This window comes from Lupinus angustifolius, unplaced genomic scaffold (assembly GCF_001865875.1).
Source record: "Lupinus angustifolius cultivar Tanjil unplaced genomic scaffold, LupAngTanjil_v1.0 Scaffold_653, whole genome shotgun sequence".
Classification (NCBI taxonomy): Eukaryota; Viridiplantae; Streptophyta; class Magnoliopsida; order Fabales; family Fabaceae; genus Lupinus; species Lupinus angustifolius.
The window spans coordinates 1,147-10,724 of NW_017727979.1; the positions used below are offsets into that span (position 1 = coordinate 1,147).

Below are 9,578 nucleotides of genomic sequence, written 5' to 3' on the forward strand. Positions count from 1 at the left end.
ATTATAAAAAATTGAAAGATTGAAGATCAAGAAAAGGAAATGAATGTGTCTGTGATACATACCTCAGAACCATGGCTGTTGCTTCAAGCTCAACTAAACCCTAATACCAATTCTTCTATAGGCTTAGATCCAAATGATAAATAGACAGGTGTAATTTCAACCATTGCAAAAACCAAGTGAAGCAACATAGTTAACAAAAGCAACCTAGTGATGTTCTTTGGGACAGTTTGTTAGTTCCATGAAGACACCACTTGTAAAGAAGATCGAAGAGTGAAAAACTCAACAGAGAAAAGAGAGATGCCACTAACAGCGGGTCTCAATTTCTTTCTGTCTCTCTAGAATTTGAATCATTGCATAAATAAAGTGAAACAACGTCAACAACTAAACCAACAACCCAAAAAACAATAGAAAAACTTTCAAACAACATCATAGTTTGAGGAAAATACAATTACCGCCAATCGAGAAAGAAGGCACAAATGCGCAGAGCTTAGGAAAGAAGGCACGATCCTAAAATTGATTACAAAGAAATTCAATCGCAAGTCACCCACTTTTCTATGGAAAGTATCCCATCTCAATGAAAACACTTGGTGGGGTAATTTGATTTTATTGGCATAAATCACTATATCTCATTATATACTCGTAACGACAGGACTCGGTCTCATAAACTGGTTATGCAAGATGCTTTGGCTGCTGCTGCTGCCATAACAACCAGTAATTTGTTAACACAGATGGCGGATACCTTTTTCCCTTCCTTCAATATTCATCTTTGCCTTAACCATAACAGAAGCTAAATAGAAGTTTCTGATATTTCCTATTGTTCTTTACCTAGCATACCGAAGAGACATCCAAATAGTATGACGTGATAAAAGCATTCAGGCTCAAACATACAATACAAATTTCTGTTTATGAATAAAAACACCATACTGTCATTGCAATTAGTTTCATCACACACATTATCCAATATAAAGATTATGAAATACAAATATAGAAGTCATATTGTCATTACAATTGGGCTCATAAAGTCTCAAATATACCATTACAGTTAGGGGATTAAGGGACAACACATACATACCATCCACTTCACATATCATCCAGATTTTACATGTAGAATTCATAACTAATACTGCAATTGCAAGTATATGGGACAGCCAAGCAAACAAGGGACTTATTTGCATTTAAATTTATAAGCAACTAGTGTTGGGCAAATTATTTTAATTGCATTTAGCAATCACAGTCTCAAATATACAATATAGATTTTAGATGAATAATGAAGCATTTAAGGACATGTCAAATCTGTACCACCTGCTTTCACACTGTGAATACCATTGTGACCAATCTAGGGACATTGTGACCCCAGGCATACCATCCCAAATTACAAATGAATACAAATATTCATATTGCAATCGAGTTTAAGAAACCAATGGCTCAATTTTATTTTTCCAGCATCCTCATGTTACTTGTGAATAAAGAATTCAATATTCATATTGAAATTTCATATTCACTATCTCAGATGAGTGACATGCATTGTGAGATAGTAGATGTATGCCAACTTACCATACCATATCCAAGCCTTGACTTCTGGTGAATAGAACTTCTGTGAATTGTCTGCAGTGGATCATATTTCCAAGATGGCAACAATATTTGTTTTCCTCTATAAAATATGCATGTTTATATATGTCCTGAAGTAATGACTCAATCTAGTCAATAAGCATGTTCCAGAAAGTAAGGAACTCAATCTTGTCCCAAACCTAGAACATCACTGGCACAAAATATACTTTTAGATAAAGTCCATGTTTGGACATCCTATTTCCCTTTTCTCCCGAAAGTGTAGGTCGTTAACATAGTTATAAGGAAGATATTTTGTGAAGAATACAACAATTTTCATTGCAAAGAAAAAGTGTCTCAAAATTGTCAACTCCGAGGAATTAGAAAGATTAAAACCTTTAGCCATTACATACTGATGCCAATAACATGAAAACATCTGTTCAAATGATTCATAACAGTAAATAACATCCCGTCCAAAGGCAACACAAAAGACTTTCAATTAGTGAAATAAAACACGATAGAATACCTCAGAAAAGGTTGCTGCCAAGTTTTAACCAAATTTAACATTAAGCAACAGAAAACCGGGGTGAACTTGTGTTTACAAGTATAGCCCCAAAAATAAACTAAGATTTATATCCAATCTTTTTTAATAGAACAACCAACAAAATAAAAATAAGAAATGACATATATATATATGTATATAAAGAAACTGGACTAAAAAAGGAAGACAAGATAACAGGAGTTTAACGTTCACGGAAGAGAAGACCTAGACCTCTACATGGAATCGACAGAGGACAATTTGACAAACAGAGTTGGCATGACTGGACAGTGAGAACTGGACAAAGGGGAGCAGATCTGGGCTGTGAACAGTGGCTAAGGAAATTTGAGGGTGATGGGCACAGACGCATATCGTGGTCATTGGTGATGGGGGCAGACTTTTCAGGCAAAGAGGACGGAACTTGAATTCTTTTTGGTGTTGAATTGTTGGGAAGAAGGAGAGAGATGGAAGACATAGATTAACTGTCTCAAATTTCTATCCTAGTTCAATGAAAATGCATGACTTTATTAAAAAGAATAATTCTAAAAGCACAAATTAACATTTGTATATTACTTAAATAAAGCTAATTGTCTTTGACTAATGATTGATACAAACAAGAATATTTGTAACATGTGTTTATGAGCATATATTCAAGATTTTAAAAAATGTTGTGAGAAAGGGTATACATATCATCTCTCAAAAATATTAAAAATGTCACTTTGTATAAAATATTAAACATATATCTCTAGATACATATTAAAAAATGGAGGAGATCTCCTTACTCCTGAAATAAGTTAAAAACAAATACTCCACATGTTTAATCATTTATTTTAGAAAAATCTAATGATTTGAATTAGTGAATAAATGTGAGTATTAGATTTTCATAAAATGTATTATGACTATTATTACCTCTTTGGGCCAGAGATACAGGATCTACATCCTCAAGATATAGCTCCAAATATGATGAGTACACTCACTCCACTTAGGGTTGCACAAAAGCAAAATCTTAGTCTAACTGGTTTTGTTTAAACATTTCTGACTATCCCAAAACAAGGTCTCATATTACCTCACTATAGTCTACAAACATCTTACTTATTAGCCTGCAAATAGGATTCTATCATAGGAACATGCAAGAAAGAAAAGCACATGTAGAATATTCTCAGATTTTAAAAGAAGCTTGGAGTTCTAGAACAAATTAACATGCCATTGTTACCTGGACAAGTATTGTAGCTTTTGCTTCAATTCCACCAACTCCCCACCCAACAACATCCAACCCATCTATCATAGTTGTGTGTGAATCAGTTCCAACAACACTGTCACGATAAAGCACACCGTTTTGTTGAAAACGACTCTGAGTGATCAATGACAAGATCTACAGGTACCTAAGGGCAAACAATTTTAAAATCATTACCTAACCCAAACTATAAATAACTAAGAAAATCAATATTAATCTAAATCCATTAATGTGCACGAGAAAGTGGCTTCCCAAGGGGTTAATTTTATTAGAATCACCACCAAGCATTTTTCATTGCATCTCGCATACAAGCAAGATCAACAACAGCAGGCACCCCAATAAATCCTGAGAATTACATCAAAGGCTCAATGAATTTTACAAATAAAGCCAGTATTAGAAGAAACTTATAGAAAAAATAGCACAAAATAGCATGAGACATGTTTGCTATGGTGGCACGATATGCTAAAGTTAGTTCACCCATGCCTTCCCCTGCATAATATATACGCAAACATTAATTATCTAGGCAAGTTATGCTAAAAAGATATCATTGCATAAAATAGTATTTACCACAAAACTCTACAACTTAAATTAGCCGCAGTTATGAGTTGCAGATTCCAAAAGTATCCTGATAGAGTAAGGAAGTCTATATGGAGGTTGCTATCATGATGAAAGTTCTTTTTTTAGTTGGTTCACGTTTGCTTTGTGTAAAAGTTGGACAAAAAATACACTTTAAAGTTGTGTTGGAACTTGGTACTTGGAACAGATTTAATGGGAAGGTTATTTAGTAAATACATTTTTCAAAAAATCAAAACTCTCATCAACCACACCCAAGCTCTTCCTTGAGACTAATTCAACACAAGAAAAAAGCCACAAACACACCCATGAAAAGTGGCACCAGCACAATAATGAAACATCACTAAAAATGGCCCCAATGCCGATAAGCAATAAAAGTAATAGAATTTGTGACCCAGGTAGTTGAATTGAATAGCACTAAGAAGCGGGGTGAACTTGTGTTTACATGTGTAGCCCAGAAAAATAAACTAAGATTTATATCCAAGCTTGAATTTCATTTTTTTAATAGAACAACCAACAAAAGAAAAATAAGAAATGGTGTGTGTATATATAAAGAAACTGGACTAAAAAAGGAAGACAAATCACGGAAGAGAAGACCTAGACCTCTCCATGGAATCGACAAACAGAGTTGGCATGACTGGACAGTGAGAACTGGACAAAGGGGAGCAGATCTGGACAGTGAACAGTGGCTAGTGAAAATTTACCTAAAAGTTAAACTATCTGTTCAACTAATCATCTACTACGAAAAGGCATTGACAATCATTCATGGATTGCAATACAAAGAAACAAGCACTTTTCATATGAATAGAAGCATACCTCTCTCCATCTTTCATGTTATCATGATCATCAACCCAAAACAGATTGAGCATGCATAGACAGCACTGCATTGATCTGGCTTTTTTAAAAGCTTTGTTGAATATTGTCCAGTGAAACGGCACCAGATTAGGATTTAGTAGAGAAGTAAATATGAGCACCCCTGTAGGCTTGTGTGTTAAAGTATCCATGTTCTCAACAACGAAGATGTGCATCCTTTGAAGAGTTCCTATTATTAAATGGAGAGCCGTGATCTGCTCTGGAATCCTAGTGTAACAACACCAAAATATGATGAAGCAAGGATAAAAAAATTGGCATCATACAAATTCCGCCTCCACATCCCATCAGGGGGGGGGCAAAAATGGTGGAAAGCTAGTTTGAGGTTTTATTAAATTTCTTCATACAGAATATGAGCTTGGGTAAAAAATTCATATGCAACAGGCTCCAAATCAGAGTCATTTGCAGCCTTATAGAAGAAAAGAAAAAAAGCACCAATTGTTAGGAAATATCATTCTGATGGGCTAAGTAACAAATTTATCCCAGTACCTCAGCACATTGCAAGTACAACAGTAGCGTTAATTCCGGCGCTGGGACACCTGCTAGAGTCTCGATAGTCTGAGATAATGAAGACAAAAGTATCATCAATCAAATTAATCAACTAGCTGAACATAATCTTCCAAGGACACTTTTAATTTAACACAATCCATAATGCTTTGAATAATATCAGTTGCCATGACCTTATTAGTTGGAACATCAAGGTATTCCAGTGCACAGGGATAGTTTGAAAGCTTCAAGGCAGTCATTACATCATCATATTTTGTACTTGATTAGGAAGGCGGGATTGCACAAATAACCACCATATAAAAGAAGTTAAGACATTTAGGAAAAAACTACTACCTAGTTTAAAAGCTTAAATATTTTCTTTGGTGTTGTTGATGCATCATCGCCAAAAGGATTTTCATCTTGACCACCTTGCATCTGTCTGATCAACTGTAGATAATAAAGTACATAAGCTGCATTAGTTTATGTCTCTGGCTTTCATGCTCTATCTACACAAGCTTCTAGCATGAAATTAAAAGTGAGATTAGAATGTTACTAAACCTGTAATCTTAATCATCTAGTAAAGTTGATGAAATATTACAAGTTATAACCAAACCAAACCAAATAAAATGCTAAGATGAATTGGTCTCCAACCTATATTTTTGCTGCCAACCCCATTCAACTCATCATGTAAGCAACAAACAAGGTAAAAAAAGTGACAAGAGGTGCTTCAATCACAATGGTAATTCAAACCTTTAACGAAGAAAAGACAAGAGGTGGAACAGTGAAAGGTAGGCATTTTGGTCCTCCAGTCAATATGTGTTTCCTCACAGTATCTATGATCTGCAATTCAGTGCATGATAATTAGCAATTCACCTTAAAGAAGTCTTCTGGATCGTCATTATAGAGCATCTGAATTAGACGGGCAACAGAATTCTGCTCCTCTTTGAAATCATCTTCATCCACCTAAGAGGAGATGAAAGAAGAAATTAAGAAAAGTACAAGGACATGAGGGATAAAAAGAAAAGGATGATCTTGTCTTAGAACATACGAAAACATTTTATTATAAAAGGTGTCACTAGTGCGAGAAGAAATAATTGGCAAATGTGAAGATTCCAAGGAAGCTAACCCCATCACTAGGAACCCCATCAGAATCCTGATAAGCCCCTTTATCAGCTCAAACAATGCTTCAACCTACAAATAAACCAAGTCATGTTAATAAGAAACTCAACAAAAAACAGACTAGACAATAAAATAATACATACCTTGTCTGAAGTACAAATGTTAGTTCCGTTTTTCATAATGCTTTGAATAATAACAGTTCCAGGACCTTATTAGTTGGAATATCAAGGTATTCCAGTGCACGGGGATAGTTTGAAAGCTTCAAGGAAGTCATAACATCATTATATTTCTCCAGTGGAGCACTTAATAGAGCAACAATCTCCTTTATTGCTTTGTTGTCCTCAATTTTCCCTTTGCCAAAGAGTCTTTTGACGCATGCTCCCTAATAAGAAATATATACAATCATGGCATGGGCTTGAGAAAATCCAGGATTATGTCTTCTTCCTTAATATGAAAAGAACCAGCATTCTTGCAATAAATTCAATCATATGTACATATACATGCATTAATAATATCTCCGACAGATACAATTTAGCCAAATACAATTGATACAAGAACCAGTAGTAATACTTCCTTGGACCCTTATATTTCTACATTTTTTCCTACTCAATTTCTACACCTTATTTCACTCTTTCTTTATTTCAAATATAACCATCTACCACATTTGTAAGTTTCTCTTCCTATCTCTCTCTTCCTTACAGCTCATTACACTTCCAAAATTGGTATAGGAAGAACATTATTCTACTTCCTTTGCTTTCAAAGAATAAATCGAACAGTTAACATGAATTTGCACAAGGATTTTGAATGGAAACATTACTTTTAACTTGAAATTCTTCGCAGTTATGAATTGCAGATTCCAAAAGTATCTCGATAGAGTAAGGAAGTCTATCTGCAACACATACATGAATACCATCATCATTCTACACCGGAGTAATAAAATCTAATTCATCAATCCTCAATAAAGTTGCTACAGTACATTACATAACTCACCAATCACCATCTCTTCTATCCCATTAACAACAATAAAACAGAGACATATCTCAGAAAACTCAACTAGTGATAAAACCTATGAAATCCAGTCTATATTTTTTTCCATTGATATCTGATGAGACAATTATTATCTATTAATGCAAGTGATAACATACCAAAAAAAATTAAACAGAATCAAACACTGGTTCAAATATTAATTAAGTGAATGACAATGAAAAAGAATGAATCACCAAGTCTAGGATCTAAGAACTAGATATTATTGTCAATAGTATAGAATAAGATATTTCTCTTACACTGCACAAAATCACAACTTCTGCAATCACTAACCCAAACTTTGAACCTTGCACAAACTACTTATTCTTAACAGGGGTCATGCTAAATAAGACATTAGTTAAGAATTCAAAAAATAACAAGTGTATATAGAGAAACTAAACACACCCCTTCCCATTGAATGCATTTGATAGCATCTCCAAAGTTATAAACTTATAATTCAAAATATTATACTTTACCATAATAAAAGGTATAATCAACAGCAAAGATAACCAAATTTATTATACAAATATTTTTTTTCTTAATTAAGCAATATGCACAAGTTTGGTTTCCAGAAAAAACCTGCTATCACCTTATCAGTATTAGTCCGAGAACAAGAGCCAGTGCCAATAAAAATTGGAGCATTCGAACTGTTATCTTCAAATGAGAAACCAATACTAGATGACCTTGATGGTGGGTGATTATAGAGAAAATAGGGAGAATGTGGAGGGGGTGATGATGGTGTGCATTAGAATTAGAGGACACAAAAGATGTTTGATGTAAGAGATAATTAGTGGTTAATGAGGTTAATGCAGAGTTATTATTTTTAGTGTTCCACAGGCTTTCTTGAACGGTTTTTGCCTCTGTGCATGTGTCTCTCAGTACTTAGAATCTGGGTATGCCTCTTTTGAGCACCTCCATTTCTTACCATCTGTTCTTCTAAATCCAACTTTCCAAAACAACCATTTCCAAGAAAGAACTTTTTTAAGTGAACCAAACACCGTTCAAGTATATTCACTATCTCAGATGAGTGACATGCATTGTGAGATAGTAGATGTATGCCAACTTACCATACCATATCCAAGCCTTGACTTCTGGTGAATAGAACTTCTGTGAATTGTCTGCAGTGGATCATATTTCCAAGATGGCAACAATATTTGTTTTCCTCTATAAAATATGCATGTTTATATATGTCCTGAAGTAATGACTCAATCTAGTCAATAAGCATGTTCCAGAAAGTAAGGAACTCAATCTTGTCCCAAACCTAGAACATCACTGGCACAAAATATACTTTTAGATAAAGTCCATGTTTGGACATCCTATTTCCCTTTTCTCCCGAAAGTGTAGGTCGTTAACATAGTTATACGGAAGATATTTTGTGAAGAATACAACAATTTTCATTGCAAAGGAAAAGTGTCTCAAAATTGTCAACTCCGAGGAATTAGAAAGATTAAAACCTTTAGCCATTACATACTGATGCCAATAACATGAAAACATCTGTTCAAATGATTCATAACAGTAAATAACATCCCGTCCAAAGGCAACACAAAAGACTTTCAATTAGTGAAATAAAACACGATAGAATACCTCAGAAAAGGTTGCTGCCAAGTTTTAACCAAATTTAACATTAAGCAACAGAAAACCGGGGTGAACTTGTGTTTACAAGTATAGCCCCAAAAATAAACTAAGATTTATATCCAATCTTTTTTAATAGAACAACCAACAAAATAAAAATAAGAAATGACATATATATATATGTATATAAAGAAACTGGACTAAAAAAGGAAGACAAGATAACAGGAGTTTAACGTTCACGGAAGAGAAGACCTAGACCTCTACATGGAATCGACAGAGGACAATTTGACAAACAGAGTTGGCATGACTGGACAGTGAGAACTGGACAAAGGGGAGCAGATCTGGGCTGTGAACAGTGGCTAAGGAAATTTGAGGGTGATGGGCACAGACGCATATCGTGGTCATTGGTGATGGGGGCAGACTTTTCAGGCAAAGAGGACGGAACTTGAATTCTTTTTGGTGTTGAATTGTTGGGAAGAAGGAGAGAGATGGAATTTAGTTTTACTACAATAACTTTTAGGATTATGATGACATCCAAATAATTAAAATTTACCTAAAATTTAAAACTATCTGTTCAACCCAAAATAGAAGCATACCTCTCTCCATCTTTCATGTTAT

General features: G+C 34.4%; 2 pseudogenes; both read right to left on the minus strand.

Annotated features, from left to right (window-relative positions):
* Positions 1 to 5,091: 5,091 nt before the first annotated feature.
* On the minus strand, positions 5,092 to 7,269 carry LOC109341774 (annotated as a pseudogene).
* A 657-nt stretch (positions 7,270 to 7,926) lies between these two features.
* LOC109341775 lies at positions 7,927 to 9,354 on the minus strand (annotated as a pseudogene).
* Positions 9,355 to 9,578: the final 224 nt, after the last annotated feature.